The following is a 25,677-nucleotide window of genomic DNA, read 5'->3' as shown; positions in this document are numbered from 1 at the left end:
AAATTTAACTCAAGGAATTTCTTCGAAGTAATTGAAAACATTAAAAAAATTAGTTTATTTTAAAATCGTCCTTTAACATTTTGAGGAAAAATAATGTATATTTAAAAGTAATAATACTTTTTATTTTGAGTCAGTAATAATTGTAGAAAAGTAGGAAAAGAAGAATAAGATGCAATTTATACAAAAATATCTAGAAAAATTAAAAGATTAATTGCTAAAAGCAGACAAAACATGTGCTATCACATCACAGTTAAAATCAGAACTCACACATGTATATTAAACCATAAAAGATGATAAACATTTAATTAATGGACGGCCAGAAAATGAATAACGTTCATTTAAAACGTTGTATTATAAAATTCTTTTCAGACTAAACAAATTTCAAAGCAAGATATTACTTAATCTAAGTCGGTATATTTTCCGAACTAATTAGCACAATTTGCGTGAAAAAAAAAACATAGAATTGAGTATAGGTAACATACGAAATTTTTGACAAAGTTTCCAGAAAATAAACACATTGCTAAATTTGAATAAATCAAAACAGTAGCAAATCAACCGGAAATAAATAAAATAAGATCATTACCAAGCGAAGATTTCCAGCGCCGCTATGTCCACAAAATTGAAAATATCACTTTATTTGCGACACTTGTATTTCGTATGTAACTTGCGGCTGGAAAGACGCAACAGTGCGCTCGGGCGCACAAAACCGAATAATTGGAAGCGACAAGAAAATCTCAGGGACACCTCAAGATAGAGAAATATAAAAGAGAAACACTATTATACCAGCACGTTACACATCTCGCGAGAGCATCGAATTCCGTGTCCTGCAGAACAACGTCGTGTACAGAATAGTTGAATTGACTAGGATCTCCCTCTTTTTCCGCCTTATCCTTCTCATCCCCCATTCCCTGCTGTTATCCATCCCTTCCCCCTATTCGCGCTGTGTGCCCGTGCCCGTGCTCATCAACTCAATCCACAGCAACGTCACAAGTCATGAATGTGTTACTGATTTTTTCGGAAATATTACATCGCTTCAAAGGAATTTCGACATATTCAAAATAAACACAACAATTTTCTCTATCAATTTATTTCAGTATACGTTTCTCAATTAATCAAGCAATTGATAGGATTTAGCGAAAACTTTTCACTTCTCAGAATTGATGAAAAAACAGATGATAATGACTTCATTTATTTTCGAAAACGCAAGCATTACCTTTATAAAGAATATTAATGTATGTTCAAGGCGAAAAATCACTGAAACGATTGCAAGAATACTTATATAGATTTGTTTCCTGAATACTATATATAAAATATATCTCTGGCGCAAGATGGCTACATAAAAAAAACTTTAAAAAAGTGGATTTGAACAAACTTTCAGTCATGTTGAAGTTCCTATAAATACGAGTTTGAAACAATCTTGTGACATCTGTCTCTACTGTACAAAGTATCTCCCCTGACATTGGTGATACATGTGACCCTACGTTATGAGGAAACAACGAAGAAATAATTAATTAATTAATAACTTAAATAAGTTTCCTTACATTCCTTTCCAGCCTATTATTTACAAAATTTTTTTCTTTTGATAATGATTTTCGTTGTTAGAACTCAGAATCAGTATTCTAATATGTAACCCTTCAATTTGGAAAAAATATACTTTGTTGAATAAGAGATATAGAATAATTGATTTAGATTTTTGGAAAATCACATACTTTGTTACAACTTCACGGTTACTTCAAGCATTTTAATAAAACATGGTATATATGTACATTTTTATATAGGGTGTCCCAAATAAAGTGTTACAAGCTGAAATTTCCAAAGCCATTGAGATTATGGATCATTGATCTAGGTACATTTATGATATCACATCAAGAGTATAAAATTTGCATTTAATTTACTAACCGAAAAATATATTTCATCTAAAAAAAACTAAAAATTGTTTCACGAAAATATAAAAATTTCAAAACACGATTATGTTACTTATATTAGAGAAAAACATTTGGTAAGAGTGTTACGTGCAAGGGATTGTATAGTTTCTTCATTCTTCCAAATAGAATGGCAATAACTCTAGTAATCCTAACTTGTTTACCCCAAATTTATAAAATCATTGAAAACCAAGTAATGTTAATCCAAACGATTCTAAATTCATCATAAAAAATTTAAAGTTGTCAAACAAATCAATGATGTTATCTAAATACTCATCCTTCATTATTATTTTATTTTCGTTACTATACATATTTTCAATACTATGTACACTCAGGACAAACGAATCTGGCCGCATGGATTAGCCGTATATCTTACTAAATATGTATCTACTTTTTCTCCGACGACTGACCAAATTACTCTTAACACACTTTCTACTTATTTTACTGCAATAATACCCCAATAAGGCCAAGTACATTAACTTGGCGTGCGTTCTAAAAAATTTGTCAAGTATGTATCACTTTAGGAGTCATAGACAAAATGAAAAATTAAACCTAAAATGTACTTGGTAGGTCTTTTTGTCAAACAAAGCAATGAAAAACCGTCATTGAAAGTTACAGTTGCGATTCAATCAATTGAGGAAATGTATCTGTCGAATCTTTTTACACTTAAATTATTTGTGTTGGGATTGCAACTTACTTAATTGCAATATGAAAACCAAAACGCACAAAAATCTGCTGAAAATCGTACTTGTTATTAATTAGGTTATTATGGATCATGATATCGATGACAAAGGGCCCGCCAAGTACATTTTAGGTTTAATTTCTCAATCTATTCGACTCCTAAAGTGATACTTATTTTACACCCTTTCTAGAACGCACAGTAAACTAATATACACTTACTTGACCTTATTCGACTTCAATACTTTCTATGATCGAAGTAACTATAATTTCTTTAAATGTATTTTTTTTCCTTACATGACGAATATTTTTTACAGTAAAAGTGTTTTTGTTGAAAAAAGAGTTAAACAGTAAGAGATACAGCAAAACGTATTAAGACTTTCATGCTCTACTTCTACCTTTCAATGCATCTGTAAAATTACAGAATCCTCTGATGCATAGTTTAGCATACAGATGTGTTAACTTTACGGTATTATTATTGAAAAATGCAGGTAGGTCGGAAATTTTGTGTTTTATTTGAATTCCTCTATCAGGCTTCAAAATATATCAATATTCATTTTTTACACCCTGTATATGATCATATCAATTATTATAAATATACAAACTTAAAAAGTACGAAATTCAAAATTGAAATATTAAATAATTATCTATAGCATACATGGTAATTACTACAAAAAAAGGTTTCCGTTATGTGACCATCAAACAGTCTTTAAAGAATACTATATTCTGTATGTTACTGTATACTGTATATTACCATTTCACCGGATAAAATGGTCATAACTTTTATATGTTCTAAAACAGCAACAAAATCTATATTTGTATGTATACAGATTGTGAAGATATATCGTCTTGAAAATTAAATTAATTTAAATAAAGTTAAGCATGATATGTATTGCCTTGTATCTGTACATGGATTTCTATTTTATTGATTAATTTGTTGTTCATCTTTTATTCTTTCCATGTCTATAACTTTTTCATTTTCTTAAAGCTTACATTTAATATACCCCTTTACCAATAAGATCCTTAAGGATGCGTGTTACAACCATCTCACCGACTCGTGCGACATCGTCATTATTGGATATGCTTATAATGGTAGCTGGTATACTTAATGAACGTTCAAGCAGATTACATGGCATCGAAATACTCCGTAGTGTTGTGCTCTAAATTGATATTAAGTCCGATGGGGGAGGCCTACCACTACTGGATGAGTATGTGTGATGGGCGACGGGACGTTAAAGGAAACGCTCTACTTTCCACCCTGCGTCTGTAATTTACGAAGAGTGGTTTCGAAAGGGCATTTAAAAAATGATGCTTTTTCTTTTAACGAAGAAAGACAATTATATATTAATAATCGACTACTGATAGCAATTAATTCTAACAATAAAATTAATACTTTTATAGCAAATTTACTAAAGTTTATTAAAAATTTATTATATCGTGCTATCACTAAAATTGAACTACGCCAACAATTGTTTACTTATTCATATTAATAAATGTTATTAGCAAGCTCATGAAATTGAAGATAATAAATGATTCAATTAACGAGATAATGGGAATTCACAAGCGAAATAATTCAAACAATTATACAGTACCTCAGTAACTTCGTGAATTCCGACTGAATTCTTTAATGAATGTTAAATACATACTCAAGCAAGTATATAGTGATAATTTCGTTAAGTATCAAACAGATATCCATAATTTCGTTAGATATCAAATTGATATTAATACTTTTATTGAGAATCAAATTAGTATTAATTTGATATAATTGAGTTTGATATCACTTTAAGAAGTATCCATATAGAAATTTTGGATATTTTGAACACTTCTCACTACTTTAATACCTACCGAATTATTTGTGTATATATATACTAATAATATTGGATGAATTACAGATACTAAGTCACTTTGAAACTAAAATAGAACTATTTATATAAAGTACTCATTTAAATCAACTCACTCGAATATTTTCGAGACTCTTGATATATATTTGAAAATGTTTGATAAAATTTAATTAGTTTCGAGAAGTAAATAATTTCATATGCGTAAACTGTTCCTACGTGAACAGATAGGTAATATATGTCGTTGAGGTGCTCTAAGATCAAAGGCTGATTCGATGCTTATAAACTTTATTTAATTTCCTTTTATTTTCAGATACAATATTTCATTGGACAGAGCTTTCTTCTTACTACTACTATTCCTAAAATTGAACTGCCCTTGTTCTGTTTCGCTTTCCTATTTACGGATGTTCTAACTGGGTTGGTAGAGGAAAAGTTCTGACCTGGAGTTTGGATCAGGAATGTGAAATTTTTGGGAAAGTATTTTTCATGGTAGATCCTTACCTAGACCTTACCGGGATGCGAAGGAGTTTTCCTAATTGCAGATAACATCTTGCTGAAGGGATTTCGGGAAAAAGGTTCTGCTGTTGTAATAGAAGGCGCAAGTATCCGATAAGTATTTATTTATGGGAGAAAGTTAAGAAACAGAGGAAGAAAAGAAATATATAATGTTATTGGAGATAGCATTGCAGGTTGTGGGGACTCGACATATATGAAGAGCGCCTTTGTTTTCTTAAATGGATGCTTTTTTGACACATTAATTGACACGACTACAAAAAATAGTAATCACAAACTCATTAGGGGAGACCAGAAGAATACCGGTCAGTCAAATATTTAGTACCTACATAGCTTTATTTTATACGAATATTTTTTCATGTTATACTCTATCCTAGTCATGAGCAAATTATCGCTATTTTACCTATAAATTTGTTTCCAAACTAAATACTGAAAAATAGCTTTTCAAAGCATCTTTGACTCTATGAAAATTATTTATTTATTATTGTTCACACTGATTACGATTAACGTATTGTTATGTCCCGGCCACGTTGCTGGGGACAAATAACAGTATAATATATGAAGTTTAGAACACTATTGCCTTCCTCGGAATCGTCGGAGTATTCGTGATTAAGAATTAATTGGACTGGTCGTCACTTAAGTATATGCGTATTTAATTACATCTTTTCTCGGAGGTAATGTCAATACGTTATTACAATTATGCTTCTTTTTGGAGATAACAAATATAGTTTATAGTAGTTGACAATGTTTGGTTACCTTAAAACCAGCTTACGAGGAGAAAGAACCCTAATAACTCGACGTTAAGAGACTTACAAAGATGTCTCTTCATCTCGTATCACAGTTTTCACTTTGTATGAGGCATATACTAACAACCGTGCACTCGACTAGCTTAGTACTCGATACTTGAGTTTAAAAGACAGCCAAAGTCAAAGTTTAAAACAGTTTATAAAGGATTTGATTGGAATTTGTGTGGATGGGTGGGGGCGAATGAACTATCGCAACTGCTGCTTACCTCTGCGATACTTACAGCATGTATTCGGTACTCGCGAAGCTATGTCATCTATAATTTTGATTAATTTGGAAAATGATAGCTTTGGGGTCCTCAAGTGAAGTACCAGCGAGAGCATAATTTAGTCTTCCTACTTCCTCGTAAACTATCTATTCTATAAAACGCAAAATATATACAAAATTAATCATCAACGCATATGTGACACCGGAATGATGTGTGAACTGCTGATTCTGCCAAAATACCAGATTACAGAGACACTCGGATTTGGAGCAACGTTCGTGCAGAAATATCATGCGAAATTGTATCATAATTAACGTAATACAACGGAACGTAATACAGGTATAACGAATATGTACTAACAAGAGACAAGCAACCGTTATACAAGTGAATCACACTATCCATGATATAATATAGAAATGGAGAAATTAATAAAAATCCATCTTCAATTCAAAAGCAAATTTTCGATATCGACACTCAAAGGATTATCCGCGTTACATTTACCATCAAGACTTAACCGATTGTTCGCCCAAACTAATTCATTCCTATCGTTTTCCGAATGAGACGATTATACTTGATTAACTTTTCTATATTAATTTGTAACAATTTCATCTGTTTATTTACCGCTATTAAAACAGATTCGCTATTCTCTCTTTTTCGCTTACCTACGATAACTTCTTAAACATCACCAAAATATTATGAAGAGAAAAAAGGAGTGACCTCTAAAGGTCGATTCGTACATATCCGTCCGTGCCCGTCCGTCCGTTTCCGTCCGTTTTCCTCTGTGGCGTGATGTAGACGAGCGTCTTTCGCCGCACAATTGTACATCTGCTTTGTTATTTCCTGCTGTAAAAACAAGGAAAGAAGTCGCTTGTCTGCATCAGGCTTAAATCGAATGCACATCGCAACCTGTAGTCTATCCTGATTACAATTTTTGAATGTCCAATTGAATATGTTTTATAATTTTTTCTTTGAAATTGATCTAATGCTAGACCGAACCATCGTCCATTTTTAAATTACTGTTACTTTGTAAAAAAGGTCGTATATTAGCCTTCCTAGAGTCTCTTTAAATGATACATTTACTTTCACATTTCTAAGTTAAATTTCTGAGATGTTTTGATATTGATTATAAGAAACATGTGGGAAAGTGTCTGTAAAAAATTATACTTTTTAAAAACGTTTGAAGCGTTTAAATTTTTGCAATTTATTAGACAAGAACTATCTTTACTCTTCCATATGTTTGTTAATGTAGAAATATCTTCGTGAAAATTCAACTTAATAATGTGAAAGTAGAGGATTCACCGTTTAAAGTGACTCCAGTAAGAAGGTTACTGTACGACTTTTTTTCAGGAAGACATAGTAATTAAAACATGGACTACATTTTGGTATAGTATTTGATCAATTTGTAAGTCACTATATTTTTATTATATTTATGTTATGAAGATTTCATTTGTAATTCACGAAGAATTTATTCTCAAAAATCTAATCTAGAAATTAAGAAATAGGCTGAAGTCCGTTTTTAATGGTTTTGGAGATTCATTTATGAATGCATTGTGCATAAATATTAATAAAAGCTGGAAAGTTTTAAGGGTTAATATTTTTTATATTATTTCCAAGTTAAAAGACATACTTATTAATTACACGTGCACTACAGTGTATTTTAATATTGTTAAAATCACTAATATTAAAGAATAAAAGCAATATTTGTGGAGGAGAGGATCGTGATGTGTGGATGTGTGAACTGAACAGACAGTTTACATGAAGGTACACATAATAACCGTTTCTATCTTATAGTGAATGTTTTGAATTGGCCTATGGTTTGCAACGAATAGACAAGATTATTGTTATTCAATGATATTCGTCAAGTTTAACTGAATTTTTGATCCTATAGTCTTGTCGAGTGTCGTAAAATTTCCGATCAGCTATTCGACGGTGAGTGATCTCTTTTCTCCCTTACGTTAGTGCGATACTGCTGTTCGGGCAACCACTGCTCGAGACCTCCGCACGGGCTCATTTCTAGTGCTTTTCACCAGATTTTTAGACATTTATAACTAACAAATGAAGCATCAAACGCGAAATCGTTATTCTTGATTTTCGTCTTATTTTAGTCTCTAGAATCACCCTTTAAATTTATTTCTTGCTATTCAAGAACACCCTGTATATGCGAAAAGCCTTATTTATGAATGTAAATGATTTACTGCTAATACTTCAGAAATTAAGGCCGGTGACGGGTTTACATACAGAAAAGTTGTTTAGAATGTTGAATTGAATTTTGTAACAATTTAAAAAAATTTGGAAATGTACATAGCTTGTTCTGCTCGATTAATGATAAATATGAATGAATGATCCCATTATATTCACCAGATAAAAAAGATAGCAGTCACGATACAATTCGGATCATTTTTAATCATTCGTATCATACCGTCTAAGTCAAGCAGTACAATAGTGTCATGATGTCAAGTATTTGCGAGGTGTAGCTGGCATTGCCATCCACATTGTTTGAAGTTTTACGTATAAAAAACTTGAATCGTGTATATTATTGAGTCCGTAACTCAAACCTCAAAATCAATAGTCAATGGCATTATCGCAATATAATGTTGGTACGACCTTTCGATTAAAGCTGGATTCACACAAGCCCGTTCCGTTCCAAACCGTGGCGGCGGCAGAAGTATCTTCCGTTTGTTTTCAAATGGAGCAATTTACACTGAATGTTCAGTGTCCGTACAGTGAAATGTAAGATGGTATTATAGACGCATAAAATCCATTCCATTTCGGCAATATTAAGTGTCGTTCTCTTGCTTTTAAATGGAGCAGTTTACACTGAATCCGTTCTGTCCTATCCCAGCACGGTCCGTTACCGTCATGGAAAGTCAAATATCGTTGATAATGATTCTCTGGCTCTCTGCCTACTTGGATGGCTCTTCTATAGAGTTCTCGGGTGGAAACCTCCTAAACGATGCATTCCGGGGATCCTAAACACTAATGGTGAAACCAAGGACAGCAATAAGTCAGTAATCAAATTCAGTAATCAAAATCCCAATCTCTGTATTTCGCATTAAATTTTCATGAACCTATCACTAATGAATTGCTGGCGTTTTCATGATAAAAATGATACCAAACATGATATAATTCTGACTATTTTTAACGACTGATGGATGTTCTATCATTTTGTAAGGTAAATGTCACAGTGATTGTACATGTCCAGTGATTGAACATCAATTTACATTTATATTAATATTAAGCGTTGTACCAATAATTAAGATATATAAAACACTGCATAATAGTTTTTGAACATTTCTTTTTACAAAAGAACAAAAATGTTTTTGAACGTAGAATGTATCATGAAGATACATATTAAATAAAAAAGAATGTTATAATACAGTAGTCCAGAAATTGACGTATCTAATTTATGTCTAACGTATCTACTAAGAAGATCCGCGTACTTCTTAAGCACATAACTAATTTTTATTTTTCGTTTTTATAATAAATACGGTGTTTATAAGCTCGTTGAAGAACGTAGAATTGAAATAAATTTTATTTCTAATCGAAAATGTTCGATGTTATGCTATAGTTAGACTTACTTGACTAGAAAATACTTGGTGGACTCTTTTGTGAAAAATTTCAGTAATAATGATAGCTACAAAATCCTCTTATAGCAGTAATGATAGTCAGCGGCGACGAATTTCTTCTCTACCGCAGGTCTCTCTTTTACGATCTACGGGAAAGTCGGCATTGCAGTTTGATTATGGACACGAAACCCCATAAGGTGTTAATATATTCCTATACTCCGACAATGGTCTTACGTATAGACACGTAGCTGTCTAATAAAGGCGAGATCGAAACACTCTATGATTCCCGAATTGAGAACACAACTTAGAAAATTTCACCCTCCATTACACATACTACTGTCGCAGCCACGTGTACGGGCCATTCCACGCCAACTCGATCACTTTTGTACTTCGATGTCAGAAAGTACATGGGCATTGTCTGCTGTGCTCGTAACAAAGAATGAGAAGACGTCCGAGGAAGATGTCTTCGAGATCGATAAAAAAAGAGACGACCGACAGCTGTCAAAGTAAAAACATTAAAACGTTGAGTCGAAACATAAAGCACTTTTGGTTATTTTGTATATAAAGAGGTTAAGTTGAGTAGTGTTAGCATTTATTATGACACCGCGACGGATGCGAGTTCGCGGCACGTGTGGGGAGTCGTCGGCTTTTCAAAAACGTAACAATATACTGTAATTCATGTACGGGGGGGGGGTCCAATGTGATAATTTTAGAATTATTTCAGGAATACAATCCCCCAAAGTTTATATTTGCCGATTTTTACGAAAACTGCCTTCCCGTTTGAATTTATATCTCTAAAACTGTTAAAGATACAAAATCCAGCTTTTTTCTAATAATATTGAAGAATCTACGCATCCAAATAAATTTTATTGTATTTCGAAAATTTTTACAATAAAAAAAATAAAAATATATTTGTTTTACAGATTTGAATCCCAGTTCAAGTATCAAACAATTTGAAGAAATGTACCTGCCTTCTGTGGTTTCCCGTTTTCGATTCGTGAAATGACCCGTACTTGTGTTCGGCGCTTTGAACAACTGCGAAAAGTTAAGAAAGAAGACAAGTGTGACCCTTACTCTCTCGTTCTCGAAACGTTGAGATAGAATTTTTCAAGTTCCCGGCAAGCGACATGAGCTCCATTGAACCATTCAGCTTCGTCCTTAAAACAATTGACGTATCTTTAAAAATAGCAAAGACATTTGAGGTGCAAACGTTAGGTGACTCACCCAGGGTGTCCCAAACAAAGCTCGGGAGCCGTTAAGGAGGGATTCCTGTGGTGATTCTAAACAACTCTTTCCTTTGCAAAAATCTCCTCTGAAGCTTTGTTAATGAATTATTAATGAAGAACATCAACTAATCAGAGAGCGCGGATAGCGAGCGCTCGGTCGCTCAGTGACGGTGCACAAGCTACGCGTAGCGTTTGCTTTCGCCATGCTCGAGCCTTGTACAAAAAACTCAAAGTATCTACGTTATTGCCTAATTTCTCCTAAACTATTGGATGAAACATTATGAAAAAAATCAGGAATACGTTAGCTAATGTCATACAAATTATGGAATTTTGTCAGATTTTTAAATTAATTACCCAAGTTGTAAAAAATAAAAAACGAGAGAAAAAAAATAGAAAAATGCCGATTTTGAATTGTAGCAATACTGGAATAATAACCATATTAACTCAGTAGATAAATATCACTAATACTATTGTTCCTAATTCTTTTTACATTTTTCAATTTGATACACCACAGTAAGAAAATAAAAAGCAATATTACCGTAGTTTCTACGGATTCTACACTATTGTTATACTTATTAAAATATTGGAAATCGTGTAAAAATGTTTGTTTCCTAAGAAATGTATATATATATATATATGTATATATATATATATATATGTATATATATACATTTCTATATATATATATATATATATATATATATATATATATATTTCTTATATATATATTTGTTGATATACAGAGAGCCTGGTTAGTATGTGTTTACATTAAACACTCGATTTTTTTCATATTCCATCACTTTCTGTAATAAATGACGTGTACATGAGTTTGACGAAGATGGCAATTGAACTGAGAACAATAAAGTTAAAATATCGTCTGAACGAATTAATTTTATTGAACTTTTTTATTTGATCACTCGATAGCTACAGGGTGGGATAAATTTGCTCGAAAATTGATCGAATCGAGGAGCACGATCGTGAATTGATACAACCGTTTATCGTCCCCCTTGAGACGGGAATAGATCATGAAGGGGTAACTCACCCTGATCTCACCCCGGCTCTATCTTCCATAGGAAACTGACAAAATGGCGATTGCTCGTGAGTCTGTCACCCTACCAAACCAATGACAAGAACAAATTCTGGTCCTGGACTTAACGCGAAAGCACCTCAACCAATTAGGAACCAAGAACTTTTAAATAACCAATAATTGAACTTTACCACAAACTAACTTCAACCTACGCGAATCACATTCTATGCCTCGATTTAATTAAACAAAGACTTCCCTAAAGTCTTCATAATTGGGGCTGTTTAGTCTCACGCACCCTCATTCAAGGCCCCATAGCGTAAGTCTCAATTATAAAATCCTCGAAGGCAAGACGGCATGGAACCGTTCATCTTCGACTCCAGTCATAAATTCTCTTTTTAAAAATACGTTGACGCTAATAAATAAGTACCTTATTTATAAAGAAAAAATTAATAAAAGAGAAATTATAGATGTTAACACCCATTATTACTATTAGTATCAATTAAAAATTTCTCCAAGAGTCGCTGTAAAAATATTTCAGCATAAGATGAGAGGGATAGTTTTATGACATATAATAATGTATGCAGCAGTAATGGCCGAATCGTGAGACATGAAACGACTAATCGCACTCCCGTCGCACTACTACGAATGTATCTTTGCCTTCTGCACGTGTGTACTACCTTTCCCACGTTCTCCATCAAAATTTCATGATTCGGAAAGCCCAGCGCGGTCAGCCATGAGATCCGATTATTCAGCCGCAAGTTCGAGTTCTCATGTAGCACTTTTACTTTCACTTTTTTAATTATTCTCTCATTTTGCTTTTAAACGTTTCAGTCGAATAAAGATATGATTTTCTATTAATAATATAATTGGCATTATCAAACCACGCTACAGTTAGCTGACATACGATGTTAATTCTATGTTTGTCTATTTATAAACAAAGATAAATATGTAATTAATTCTCATAGGACGAATGCAGGATCACTTTAACCCTAAATACAGTACAAGATATCAAAAGTATAATAAATATATTTGTAAGAATCGTATAAACAGTACATTTATTTCATGTATCAGATGTACAGAAAACTAAACAAAAGTATGTAAAGTATCTAATTTCCAAAATGCACTCCTTTCCAAAAAGTTTGTAATAGGAATCCTATAATATATCAAAATAACCCTGCATTCATCTCCTGCATCTATGGAAAACCATTCAGCTTCCGAGGGTTAAAGCCTTCATTATAATCATATAGCATAAAACATAAAGTGCTATAAATATATCTTTATCCTGTTTACTTCTGTTTATAGTTTGAAAAGCAAAGATTAATATTGTACGTTAGCTAGCTGCAGCAATTTAGAGTTACATCAATTGTCAAGACCATCATGAATAAAAAATCAAACTTTGGAAATATACATAATTCATACAAAATATAAATTTTCAAACTTTTTTCTTACTGTAAAGCTGGAGAATAAAACTAAAAAATAATTTTCAAAAAAGGTAAAAGTACCGTATCGAAATTTAAGATACATGTCGCATAATCGTACCTCAAAAGCCTACATGTCAAATGATAACATTTCCTAGAATATTTTATGACTATGTGCATTTTTATAAAGAATTACAGCAAAATTATATAGCAATACAGTCACATAGTAGAAAGGCAACTACGTAGGTATGAATGAAAGTTAGTTTTTAACTGAAAGGCCTGGGTTTGGCATTCTATATAGAAAAGAGAACTTCTTTTTTTGTTTCTAGTAGAAAGACGTAAAAAAAGGGTTTAAAACTTCAAAGGTAGACACTATTTGCCAAATGTAAAGAAAACTTAATAAAGAAGAGTCGAAACATTCATGTTTTGAAAATTCTAGTTCAATGCATTATTAAAATTATCGAATCTCAAATCGCGAAAAAAGTCGATCTCAATCACTATCTCCAAAACCGTTTCAAGCTCATAAGAAAACAAAACATTGCTCATCCCAGTTTTCCGCCAAATTATCTAGATTTCTATCCAAATCCTTCGCATGCAAATTAATCGAATTTGTATCCAACTCCTTAACATTCTAACTACTCTAATGAATCATGTTATCCATCGTATTTCTTTTCTTATCCTGTGTACAATGCATAAAAGTATATATCCAAAACATCTGAATTACCTAACTCCAGTTTCTGGCAGACTGTCTTCTCTATGTTCAAATAAAAATAATCAGACAATAGATAATATTCCTTTAAACTCGCAATTGACACGTTGAGGAGACGCGACGATGACTTGACTATCCACTTTTCTGTTTGTCTATTATCGTTTGACGTTTAAACGCAATCTAAAAAGAACTAAAAAAAAAGCAATCTAAAAGAGAATCAATAATTCTTTCGGTAAGGCACGAATCTACGGTTGTCAAAATGTTTGGAAAAGAGTTATATTTAGATTTCACATACTTTTTGATAGATACAGGGGTAGATATAAGTCTTATTAAATTAAATACATAATGTGATAATGTTTCCCTAGTGCTGAATTATTTCTAATAAATAATTAAGCAAAATGAATTTTGTGTTAAGAAACACTGTTCTTAATATCTATAATAAAATTGATATATAATACATTTATTTCCTTGAGAATTGTAAATGAAATTAGGTGCAAACATTGTGAATTGTCTTTTGTTGAGAATAATGTTACGTCGAAACTCTGCTTTTGTTTCTTTGATATAATTTCGCTTCGAGTACATTTTTCAATGTGAACAGACGTCCTTCCAAGTTCTTAAATAAATCTTTATTGAAAGAAGTTCCGTGTACCCATTTTAATAACCCATTTCCAATATCTAGCATTAGACGAATCAGCAATAATTACAGGAATCACCCCAGAAAAATTGGAAACATTAGGAACAACGTCCATTGTACTTATTATTATTAAATTCCAAGTAGTTAATTCAAGTACCTTTTGTAGGAGAAAAACCAATTAGGTCAGAAATCGCGCAAATCAGAATTATATGTTTTAAAAATTGCCATATAAATTAGACAGGCAAATGGTACAAACGACACAAATAACGACTTAAAAGAAGGATATTTACCAAAACTTAAAACCGTAAAGGTAGTTTACATTGGTGAAACAGCCGTATCAGTTAACGACCATGGCAGGTGCCATGTCTTAGCTATTAACACATTAGAAGATATTAATATCGAGATATTATCTCAAAAATTAATTCCATTTGAATACCACACTTTTTCTGAAAAAGCAAATTCAAATTCTGAGTCAGAAAATTCCGAAATTATCGCAAACAGAATAAGTAAAATAATTCAAAAATTTGGATCATTTAAATGACGAGGAAGCGAATCACGTCATTGATTTTGTCGAAGAATTCCCTGACAGATTTTATGTACCTGACGCCAAATTAAAAGTTACTCTACATATAAAACACAAAATTCATACAATTGATGATATCCCTATTAATATATGGCAGTACAGATTTCCTCCGATTCATAAAGAAGAAATTGATAAACAAATTTTTGCAAAATTAAATAAAGGAATTATAGCACCGTCAAATTCTCCATATAATTCTCACCTTTTGGATTGTCTTGAAAAAATTCGATTCTGAGGGGAATCCAAAATAGCGAATGGTAATAGACTTTGGCAAATTAAGGGGGCAGACTCTTTGTGTTTTGAGCTGCGTGCATGCGCTTACACAAGCAAAGAAAGTCATACACGTATACACCATGAGCGAGAGAGACAAACGGTTTCGCAAATTACACTTTACGTCTCGAAACTTGCATAAATGAATTTTTCGCGGGTACAGAACCCACGAGTAGACTTCACTACAGGGTGCTCTGGTCCGTTTAAACTCCAATAAACACTATACGTTGAGAAAACTGTAAAATTACAAACTGTAAGCATGAAACAGACGCTGTTGTAAACTAGCAAGATGGTTGCCGAAGTGACATTTTTGCAAATATCTCACGATTTAATGATTTTTTCACTCATAGCACACCAGAGCACCCTTCCTTGAATTAGCACAATATCGTGGAAATGCGATTTTCCTCAATTTAACACTTCTTGAAAGCGTAAAGTGTAATTTTCGTTGTGCACCCGTTTTGACACAAAAAGAGTTCAACGATTTGCCGTTAGAAGCGTTGATGGTACATCTCAATCAATTTGGTCATATTACCATCAGCATCGATGAAAATACAGATCAGTCGGTAAATGTAATCTAGAATTTGACACCTAAATGGCGTATTCATCGAATACACGAATACAGACGCAAGAAAGGTTAGTTGTCAAAACATATTGAAAGTTTGGTCACGCTGTTGCCACACATATATGTATGTACATATTACAATTCTGCCCATCAGGAAAACTCGAACGAATCCAACTCCAGCCGAAATTTTGATCCTTACTAATAAGGGAACATCGCAAGGTGAAAGTCTCCGATTTTGATGAAACTTTGTAGGATTGTAGAATAGCCAAAAATATTCGACACGTATTTTTTTTATTGCTTCTAATTCACCTAAAGGGAGTGAAAACCACCCCCAAAGTTGGTGGTGTAACAAAACTAGTGCGTGTAGCAAAATGATATAAATGGAGCGATTGTGTATTTTTGAACGACAAATTCACCTATGTAAACACTTTTTAAAAATATCAATTTATTTAAAAAATATATTACAAAATAGTATATTGTCGTTTTCACTGACTACATGCTGATCGATCGTTTTGCAAATTTGTATGCAAATACTATGAACCAAATCACAAAATACGGCGAAAATAGAATTTTGAATTTTTACGTTAGAAACAAAATACTAGCATTCGTAGTTACACTACATTTTGTGCGAAATTGGGCCCTGAAACGAGTGGTTTTATGAAAAACATATACCCCTATAATGTTTTTGTCATTATATTATGATACATGTTGTTTATTGTTCACTAAATGTATAAATAATGACATTGCTAATGAATACTCGCAACGTCTTGCACTCGTTGCAAACAGCACGAGAGGTACAGTGTGAGTGACCCTTGCATCGATGAAAATGTAGCAAGTAAAGGTGGTTTACAAATCATTATTCTTCAATAATTATTATTTACTCTAAACAAACAATTGGAATTGTTCCATAAGTTATAGTTTAATTCACTAATTTTGCACGAAAGTACCTTAGTTGAGTGAGAATTAGGCATTCCCTCATAATGTGCAGGTGCCGGGTTCCGAATCTCGTGGTAGCTTTTAATTTTTTTCGTTTTCAATTTTTATTTTAAATAATTCTAATTTTCGTATACCTTTTCACAGATTACAATTATACCACTCAACTCAATTCACCAATTTATTATTGGGACTAATTTTGTCAGTTCGAAGGTGATTTACTACCATGTAGTATATTTTAAGTAAAAGCATTATTCAGATTTGGATCAGATCGAATCCAAAAAGTTGTAAATGGAGTCGACATTATTACGTAACATTGTAATTAGTCTTGATTAATGAAAATTTATTATAAATGTGAAATTTTGTGTGAATCTCATACGAAAATGTTGTTCCTTAGACCACTTTTTAATTTTATGCACATATGTATTGTTTCATTCGTGATACTCTTTCTTTCTCGCCCGCACCGTCCTTTTCTATATTCCGTACGAAGCAAAATATCGGCTCGAGGCGTATTCAGTAGAGATTTACTGATGGATAAAATTGTAATTGATGTGGCAACAACGTGACAGAACTTTCCTACGATGCGATTTGGCAATTATACCTTCGCACTTCTCATTTGTAATTCAACAGGATAACGTTAGATGCCACATTATCAAATGTCTCATGTATAAATTATATGTTTTCACTAATGCCCGTTTCTTCGCAACAGCGCTTCGATCGATTCGGAGTAGGCCCCGAAAGAGTCTGCCCCCTTTCAGATTGGAAACGCATGTCCTTTACCCAACATCACCGGTATCTTAGATCGTTATTTTTCAATCTTCAATTTGGCTAGTGGATTTCAACAAATTGAAATGGATCCAGCTGATAGGCAAAAAACAGCTTTCACTACACGAAACAGTTATTATGAATATACTCGTATGCTCGAAGCACTTAAAGATCCTCCAGCAACATTTCAAAGATTAATGAATCTCATACTACTCGGATTATAGAGAATAGAAATTTGTATACATTTGGACAATATGCATAGTTGTTTACGCGAAAAATTTGGAGGAACGTGGAAAGAAAGTTCGACGTTTATTTAACAGGTTAGCAGATGCATAATTAACACTCCACCCTAATAAATGTGAATTTCTAAGAACTGAAGTATCTTATTTAGGACATACTATTAGCCACGAAGAAGTAAAACTTGACCCAAATCAAATCGAAGCCGCGAGAAACTTCCCTCGTTCGCAAAATGCTAAAAATATTCGACAATTTTTAGGTCTTGCAGGTTATTATAGATGTTCTATTACAAATTTTCCTGCTAAAGCTAAACCATTAACTGAGTTGCTGAAGAAGAATGGAAAATTTATTTACGAAAAAGAACAAAAACACAGTTTTAGAGAATAACAAAAAACTTTGTGCAGGAGTCCAAGGTTGCAATACCTTAATTTTAAAAAGCCTTTCATATTGACTACCGATGCTTCAGATTACACAATAGAAGCAGTTCTTAGTCAGGAAAAAGATGATTATAATCTCCCAATATATGATTTAACTAGAACTTTAACAAAACCTGAACAAAATTCTTTTACTACCACAAAAGAGTGTTTAGCTGCATTATATACAATATTACATTTTCGATCTTATCTTTATATAAATTCTATTAAAAATCCTGGTGAAAGATTAATTCTTTGTAGTTTGAAATTGCATGGTTATGAGTACGAATTTGTTCACAAAATCAGTAAACTAAATAGTAATGCAGATACAGTGTCGATAAATCCTTTTGATGAAGGTCAGTTACCATCATTCGATGAATCAGATACATCTGTACATTTTTCATCTAAACAATCAGTTACAGAATCAAATCTAGAAACTTATACAATGTTACCGCTTGAAAAATCTAAGATTACTTCTGAATCATTTCAACAAAGGCAATAGCAAGTCAAACAGGAAAACCTATAGTAAGAAGACCACCAAAATAAAAAATAAAACAATCCGTCACTATGGATCAAAGCGTTATAGCTCCAAGAACCCGTTCAAGATCTCAAAAATCTGATAAAATAGAACCAGAACCATCTAAAGAATCAGAACCCATTCCACACTTACAACCACCTAAAATCACTACTCAGAGATCTTCACCTTCTTTAGATAAGAAATGATTCCCCAATACTAACAAGGCAACATCACGAGGTGTAAATCTTCGATTTTTACGAAACTTGGCAGAATTGTGGAATAGCCGACAATATTTGACACGTATTTTTTTTATCGGCTTTAATTCATGTTAAAGAGGTTAAAACAACACCCAAAGTTGGGGTGAAAAACATATTTCGCTTAATATCTCAAAAACAATTGCGTGTAGCAAAATGGTGTACATTGAGCGATTGTGTATTTTTGAACGATAAATCTATCTATGTAAACAGTTTTTGAAAATATCAATTTGGTTAAAACATATATTAAAAAATAGCATATTTTCGTTGTTTTCACTGACTAAATGCTGATGAATGTTGATCGATGTTTCGCAAATTTGTATGCAAGTACTATGAACCAAAACACAAAATACAGATAAAATAGAGTTTTGAATTTTTACGTTATAAACATAATAATAGCATTCCTAGTTAGACTATATTTTGTGCGAAATTGCACCTTGAAACAAGTGGCTTTACGAGAAACATATATCCTTATAATGTTTTTGTCATTATATTATGATAGCTGTTGTTTATTGTTCACTAAATGTATAAATAATAACATCGCTAATGAATACTTGCTACATCTCACACTCGTTGCAAACAGTGCGAGAGGTGCAGTGTCAGTGACCTTTGCATCGATGAAAATATAGCAAGTAAAAATGGTTTATAAATCATTATCCATCAATAATTATTATTTATTATATGCAAACAATCGGAGTTTGTCTAGAAAACTTGGTTTAATCGAACAAATTTAGGAGAAAGTCCGGTAGCCGAGCGCGAACAGGTACTCGCTCGTAATTTGCAGATCTCCCAGGTTTGAACCTACATCTGAAAGAATATGTACCTAGGAAAGGATATTCTTATTATAAATGGTACATTTTTTAAAAAAGATTAATAATTTTTATTACAAAATAATTTTAATCTGTGAAAAGGTATACGAAAATTAGAATTATTTAAAATAAAAATTGGAAAAAAAAATTTTTAAAATGCCAGGAGGAGACCCACAGAGATTGAAGATTGAAATTTCTAGTAACGAGCGAGTACATATTCGCATTCCACTATCGTTTTTTTTTACAAACTTGTTCGATTAAACCACGTTTTCTAGAGAAACTCCAATTGCTTGCATATAATAAGTAATAATTATTGATGGATAATGATTTATAAACCATTTTTACTTGCTATATTTTCATCGATGCAAAGGTCACTGACACTGCACCTCTCGCACTGTTTGCAACGAGTGTGAGATGTAGCAAGTATTCATTAGCGATGTTATTATTTATACATTTAGTGAACAATAAACAACAGCTATCATAATATAATGACAAAAACATTATAAGGATATATGTTTTTCGTAAGGCCACTTGTTTCAAGGTCCAATTTCGCACAAAATATAGTCTAACTAGGAATGCTATTATTTTGTTTATAACGTAAAAATTCAAAATTCTATTTTATCCGTATTTTGTGTTTTGGTTCATAGTACTTGCATGCAAATTTGCGAAACATCGATCAACATTTATCAGCATTTAGTCAGTGAAAACAACGAAAATATGCTATTTTTTAATATATGTTTTAACCAAATTGATATTTTCAAAAACTGTTTACATAGGTAGATTTGTCGTTGAAAAATACACAATCGCTCAATGTACACCATTTTGCTGCACGCAATAGTTTTTGAGATATTAAGCGAAATATGTTTTCCAACCCAACTTTGAGTGTAATACAATTTCATGCATTAGAGTAAAACAATTTAAAACAATTACATGTTTGAAAAGAATACTGTAGATCCTATAAAAAGTACGAATATATTCAACTTGCAATGTTACACCCTGTAACTTTCAACTTTTAATTGTTCAATTTGCAGTACCATACTTTATATAAAAAAACACTAATTGTCCTACAAAATCTACTATGTGTACTCTGTAGGTATGTACATCTATTTGTACTTCAGTTACACTATGTTCTTGTAATCTAGTAAACATGAACATAATCAACTTCAACTCTCATATTCTAAAAAGATTTATCTATTAATCCTTTGCACTCGAAAATATACAATTTTGCCTCGGTAATGTCGACTTTAGAGTTATCAGTCAAGTGTAAAGAGTCAAAAATAGTTTAAATAATATCATATGTAAATATAGACATATTTTTTTGGAGAAATTGTTAACGATCTATTCATAACATTAATATAGAAAATATACAGAATTAACGACAATAATAAAACTGTGAGTAGAGAATGATACACTTTAATACACCTATCTTAGGCATATGTTTAAAGTTAACTCATTGAACGACTCAATGTAGAAAGTCAATAAATTATGAAATACGTATCTTATTCATCACCCACTCCTGTTACCTGAACATGAATGCATTGAACAGGACTATTCATTGATCGGTTAAAAAAAGGAGCATATTTCTAATCTTCAAAATTTTGAATGTCTTTGCTATACATAAAACCAATTACAAAAATTCCTATCAAAGTTCATACGAATATTTCAACTTTCCTAACTTCTACTTCCTAAAGATCAGTATTGCAACTCAGAATTTCAATCGTTCTTGCACATGTAACATATACTCAGTTATTATTGCGTACCTATTTATAATATTTGCTACTTCCCCTCAAATTTTGAATACGTATTAATTAAAGAGTAAAAAGCAGCTTCTTTCGTTAAAATGTTTGCTTATCCGATAAAAGGAGAGCACGTGTATGCTAAATTATGAAAGCTACTATCTATATCGAAATATTTGTCGTGCATATAGACATATCAGGAACGAGAAACAGTACGGCACAAGCAAGGACAGTAACATTCGTTGTCTCGTCGTTAATATTCGACTCGTCTTGATAGTATTCTGTGATACGAACCATCAGCTGATCCACGTGACATTAAACGGGATGAGAGGTTCAGGGGATGCAGCAGGTGTTATAACAAGACCACCTCCACACAACAGAACCACGACCACGTTGAGCAGCTATTTCCCTGTGTGTGAACATACAAACAAAACCAACTGGGGCGCATACTCCAGGATCAATCTCGAAGAGATTTGTGCGCGAACATGAATTCTATGGATGCGCAACCCACACGCGACTTGCTTGACGACGATCGAACCCATTCAAAAGTACGATCGGATCATACAATTAATGCGAATCTTTTTGCCATTCTTGTAACATCTATAACGTACAACTATTAAATTTTAAATTTCAAATACACTATTGCAATCGAGACTCAACTGTTCACTTAAAAGTTTTTAAACAAAAAAGTTATAATACCTACATCAGATATCTGAGTGTTTTTCAACATAAAAAGTAAAAAGTCAAAAATATTTTCTTAAAAATAGTAAAGAACAATTAACAAATTCTGGGCTCTCCCAGGATCAAATGTTTAGGATCAAAATTTTTCTCTTCTTAATCATCTTAAAATGAATGTGATGTAATTTAACTTTTAATTATATGGTTGTCTTATGGTGTGGTTGTTATATATGTCTTATGGTGTGGTTGTTATATATGTCTTATGCATTATAGAATAAAGCATTTAAAACAAGTCACCAACATAGCTCACTTTTCACAATAAAAAGAAAAGTGTCAGACCGAACTTGCATGGTTTTGAAGGGCACATAATTTGTGTCCATCATGTTTTTATCAAATATGAAGGTCAAACCTTTTTTTATGAATAATATAATCTTTCATTTACATTCCAATAAAACGTTTCAAGGCGAATACAATGACTTATAGTTGAAGGTCATTCAAGGTCGCCCAAAGTAAATTACAATGGATAATAAATTAGTTCAAAAAACGGAATGAATACTTTCGTCCTTCTTATGATTGTTAAATTGATTTGTTAAGAAACGACAGATGACCCACACATAGCCAAATCCATTACCTATGGATTTTTATTCGTAGCAACAAGCAACGTTTTGTGAGACCTGGAGCTGAGCAATGGGGGGGGGGGGGGGGGGGGGGGGGGGTTTACTTTTTGAAGGGATTTTCTAAAAGGTAACTATTTTCAATGAACCAAAATAAACTCCGAAACTCCACAGTAAGTGTGACTTTTCAAGAACACCATTAATAAATCTAAAATAATTTTGTTTTACGTATTTACAGAACGTTGTTTTAGTATGCGAGAAAATGAGACCCCTTAAAGGGTGAGGGTCGAAGCTATAAGTTATAGCCCCCCAAATCTAAACCTGAACATCAAAAAACATAAGAGCATTTATTGCGATTGACCTCACTAAAATTTGTTATGCCGTCATCCTCTGAAATAATTTATTTTCCATTGTAATTGAATTCAAATGATCTTGAATGTAAATAAAAAATCATATCGTTTCATTTAAAAAAAAAAAAATTTCATATCTCCTTTACGTCTGCGCCTCCAAAAAATATTTTGATACCAAATTATGCGCCTCTCAAAACCAAGTAAATTTGATCTGACACTTTCCTTTCTATTGCCAAAAATAAGCGAATTATTCAACTGCCGTGTTTTAAATGCTACACTGTGTATACTACCACATGGCTTAATATGCATATACATACAATAGATTAATAGATGAATTCTTTAATACAAATTTTGATATATAATTCTGTTGAATTCCCTCTTTCAATAACATATAAATGAAATATACTTGTATAACCTACAACAAAATTATGTAATAGAATAAAATAGTGAGTTCTTCATAAAAACGTTTGTATTTTGAATCAAAATGTAAAATATTAAAAACATGAATTTAAAATCACGTAAAAAAAATTTTAAAACATGAATTTAAAAACACGTAAAAAAAAATTTAGATACACGTAAAACTTACAAACAATTAGATCAGCAATATGCAATTTTCAATCTCAACCAACCGAATCGATATTAGAATAAAAATCAAAACTTACTATACAAAGAAAGTCAAAATTTACTTTTATTAAATCCCTTTAATATAAATATAAAATCTAGTAATTAAACAAGCATGAAAAATAGCATAATTTAATACGAATTTTCTGTTCAATGTATAGATAGATTTATATGAAATATAACTACTTATAAACATCTATCTATGTACATATATAGAACAATTAGGTGATATCAAAGATGTAGAATTTGCCAAAACGTTAATGATCCTATAAAATAACATAAAATGTTACTAGGATAATATCAATATCTCCTTTTATAGTAGGTATTACAAACTGAAAATTCATAAATAATTTAATCTATTTTACATTAGTTTTATTAGTGTAATTATAATTAATTTTATTTTAGGGAAAGCTGTTTTCAAAATATTAATATGTAACATGAAAAACTCCACTTACCTCATTCCACTTTACTATACTATACGCCCTTCCAATAGGAAAAAATTTATATGAGTATCTGAAGGAATAACATTAATCCAAGCTACTCAAAATATCAGTTACACTGTTTATTGAAATTGACCACATAATAACATAACATTTATATTGTCTACATAAACAACTATTTATATATTATTAATAAAGAACTGTTATCAAAATATAGCGAGATTACATCTCTTCAAGAACAAATTCAACGATATACATACTATTACATTCGATGGTTTTAGTCCTTAAATTTTAAATTAATACGATTATAACGAAAATGAAGTATGATTGCTTTCGAAGTACCTTTAATGCCTATATACATGGAATCTTTTTTCCGTAATGTGCTATAAATTGGTTCAGGAACGAGCAATTCGCGTTCATAACTGTTCGTCGCGAAATCATGAGCTACCGGTTGTCCGCCAGCAAGCGGGCGCATTACTGATCACAATACGACACACTACTGTCTACATAGAAGGTCACTGTTTCCTGCTATTAGACAGCAAACTCAATGAGAAAGTTAAGCGATGATGTACGTCGCTGGTATGATAGGCTGATATACCAAGAACGACTACCAACAAGTCGTCACAGACATAAATTACAAAAGAATGCGTACAAACAGTCGCACCAGGTAGAGAATTGCATTTGCATGCACCGGAATGGCGCTCCAAAGAAAGTGAAATGATAATCACTTTGGTTTCTGATCGCGGCAAGCCTGAATTCAATGATTCATGTACAACTACGTCAATCATTGAAAAAAAAATCTTAGGTGTATTATCAAATTGATAATCGAGTGTACCTGATGAATTTTTGAAAAATCTTAAAAGACTTTAGATGTACAATAGTTCTCTAGGCAATAAAATTAATTTAAAGAGCTATTACTTACATTCTTACATATTCAATATAATAGGTAATATTTATACTTTTTTTAATTAATTTTAATATCAATTTAGATTTTTGAAAAATATTTCAATCTCATAATACTCAAATAAATTAAAATATTAAAATACGTAGAGTGTACTATTTTGTAAAAAACATATGTAAAAAGTTTATGGAAAATTAGAACATATTCATATTTTCGTTTTCTTAGACCCAAGATTATCGAGTTCTCAAAACTGGAAAAGGATGCACTAGGGTATTCTTTGATAGGAGGGCATTTTTTAAAACTACAGCTAATGTAATATTGTAGCACAATGTAATAGAGGAATGTTAATTTACAACTTTACAATATTTTTAAGATACTTACATCTTAATATAAAAATACTTAAACATATCTGAATTGTTAGCCTAAAAAGTGTTAATTGTAGACTTTTATTTATAAA

General features: G+C 31.9%; 1 protein-coding gene across 1 annotated transcript in view; it reads right to left on the bottom strand.

Moving 5' to 3' along the window:
* Gyc88e (Guanylyl cyclase at 88E) overlaps window positions 1-21,979 on the bottom strand; it is a 228,657-nt gene extending 206,678 nt beyond the window's left edge. Inside the window, exon 1 of the mRNA XM_076381994.1 lies at window positions 21,911-21,979. The gene's annotated coding sequence lies outside the window, so the exon portion shown is untranslated. The remainder of the gene's footprint in view (window positions 1-21,910) is intronic.
* Between the last annotated feature and the right edge of the window lie 3,698 nt (window positions 21,980-25,677).

This window comes from Calliopsis andreniformis, chromosome 1 (genome assembly GCF_051401765.1).
Source record: "Calliopsis andreniformis isolate RMS-2024a chromosome 1, iyCalAndr_principal, whole genome shotgun sequence".
Lineage (NCBI taxonomy): Eukaryota > Metazoa > Arthropoda > Insecta > Hymenoptera > Andrenidae > Calliopsis > Calliopsis andreniformis.
This window is presented reverse-complemented; position numbering and strand designations above follow the sequence as displayed.